Source organism: Meleagris gallopavo, chromosome 1 (assembly GCF_000146605.3).
Source record: "Meleagris gallopavo isolate NT-WF06-2002-E0010 breed Aviagen turkey brand Nicholas breeding stock chromosome 1, Turkey_5.1, whole genome shotgun sequence".
Taxonomy (NCBI): Eukaryota; Metazoa; Chordata; class Aves; order Galliformes; family Phasianidae; genus Meleagris; species Meleagris gallopavo.
In genome coordinates, this window is record NC_015011.2 from 74,304,979 (window position 1) to 74,307,239 (window position 2,261).

Below are 2,261 nucleotides of genomic sequence, written 5' to 3' on the forward strand. Positions count from 1 at the left end.
TCCCCCCAGGCCCCAGCTCCTCTTGCCTGGGCCCGACTACCACGGGACGCCACAGCAGCTCGCGAAACAGAGAAGTCGCCTCCGCCGCCTTCTGCTGCGCCTCAGCTTCTTCTCCAGAGGGCTCCCCGGGCTCTGGGGGGCCCCAGCCGAATGGTGCTGAGTCTCTCCAGGCCCCAGCGCTCCCGCAGCTGCTGCTCCGGGCTGCGGCTCCACTGCAGGCCCCGACTCCTCCCCGGCCTCCGCTCCGCCTCCCTGAGCTCCCCTCGGCCGCTGCCACCCCCGCCTACCCGGGTTAAGGAGGCGCCGGGCTGGGGCTGTGTGCGAGCTCACACTCGGTATCCGGAGCGAACTGGGTGCGTAGTTTATCTCGAGGAGCCTGGTGGTCCAGAGGACGGAGACCCCCGCTGGCAACCCAAGCCTCGGCCTACTCCACCGTTGCCGTTCCACCCCGGGGCCTTGCTTTGCCCCAGAGCTACCTGCAGGTCGTTGATCCTTGGCCCTTAGGGGACTGACAGGAAGCTTCTTGTTGCATCTCCCAGCCTACTGGGACAGCTGTTGAGGCCCCTTCGTAACTGTCACTCACCCAGACAGTATTCATCTGCTCCAGCTTTAGGACACGGACTCATCCCACCCACCTGATGCTGCTTCCAGTCACTTGCCTTCACAGCCCCCACACCTCTGGCAGATGACCTGCTGTCTTGGGTGGGCTGCTCCCCATGATCTTTTTGGCAGAAATGTCATTATACCCCCCAGTCATGTAATAACTGTCATGCTCCCGCCCAGACACCAAGTCTGCTCCTACTCCCCTGAAAATTCCATTCTTCATTTTTAATAATCTTCCCTCACACTATGTATTTATCAATAATCTACCACATTAATATCCTTGAATTTTAAGAGGCATCCAAAACCCTTTTAAAAGTCTTGTTGCTGCCCCTCCAACATGTTAAAAACATACATAAAACCCTGTGAATAACATACAATGTTGTCTCATTTTCACCTACCTGGCTAAAATTGTGAGTTTTGTGTTGGTACGTTGCAAAGCTCATTTTGGAGACACAGACTAAGACAACTATCCATTATTTTAGAAAATTAAAGGAGACTTTCCAGTGAAGTAAATTATATAGTAGAGCAAATATTTCAAAATGCATGTGGGAGAAAGAACAGCCATTGTGTGGGATCCCCCTTAATCTAAGGCCAGTGATGTAGGTAGACCACTACCACACAGACATCTGAAATGTAGAAACATGTAGCAGCCTCAGGTTCCCTACTGTACATGTAAGATTCACCGTATTTTATAATCTCTTCTTTCCATAGCTAGTTTTTTACTTGCATTTTTCTGAACACTGACACTGCTATAAGGCATGGAGACATTAAACAAGAGTAGGGGAAAAACTGCATTTTCTGAGTAAATTTTATCTTTCATGAATGTAATATGAGAATGATGTCTACAATGATAGAGGGACTGTTTTGAGATTTAATGCTTTTGCAGGGCTTAGTTTATTCTTGTATCTGCTAGAAACTCCTTGCATTCTATCAACAGGCCAAAATCTATGCCAAACTCCCATGCCTTTATTTCAGAATGAATTAACACTCACGGGAATTAACACACAACCTCTCATTCTCTTTGTTTTACTTTTATGCCAGCAGTGCATGAGCAGGCAGTAGCTCATTTCCCAATGGTATTATCTATCTCCATCAAGGAGGATTTCTTGTCCCTTTACCCATATTACCCTCTCATTACAGATCACTTTATAGTCTTCCCATTCATTACCATGGCCAATACCCTTGTCTTCCCTCTCACCTCCACAGGCCACAGCAGAGCCCTGTCCCATTCTTTTGTTTTGTTTTATTTTGTTTTGTTTTGTTTTGTTTTCCCCAGTCCCACGTCAGCTCTGGCACCTGAGCTCCTACACCTTTTGCTTTCTGCCTGCCCTTAGGACAGGCATGTCCAACCTGCAGCCAGGCACAGCCCGTCCTGGAGCCACCCCCAGCTCCTCACAATCACGGCAGCAGCCCTACCCCGCCCCAGGCATGCACCTATTGTTCAGCAACAAACCAATCATCAGTGTGGTATTGATGCTGTCTGAGCTGAAACCAGGGCACCAAGAGAGCATAGTACAGTGCCATCTCAAATTATGGCAAATAATATTCTGCATTTTGATACACTGGCTAAACACAGACCTGTGAACAGAGAAAAATATGCAGCCATGCTTTCTGTTTTGATACAGGAATTTGGAAATAGATTTCAAGATTGAAAAAAA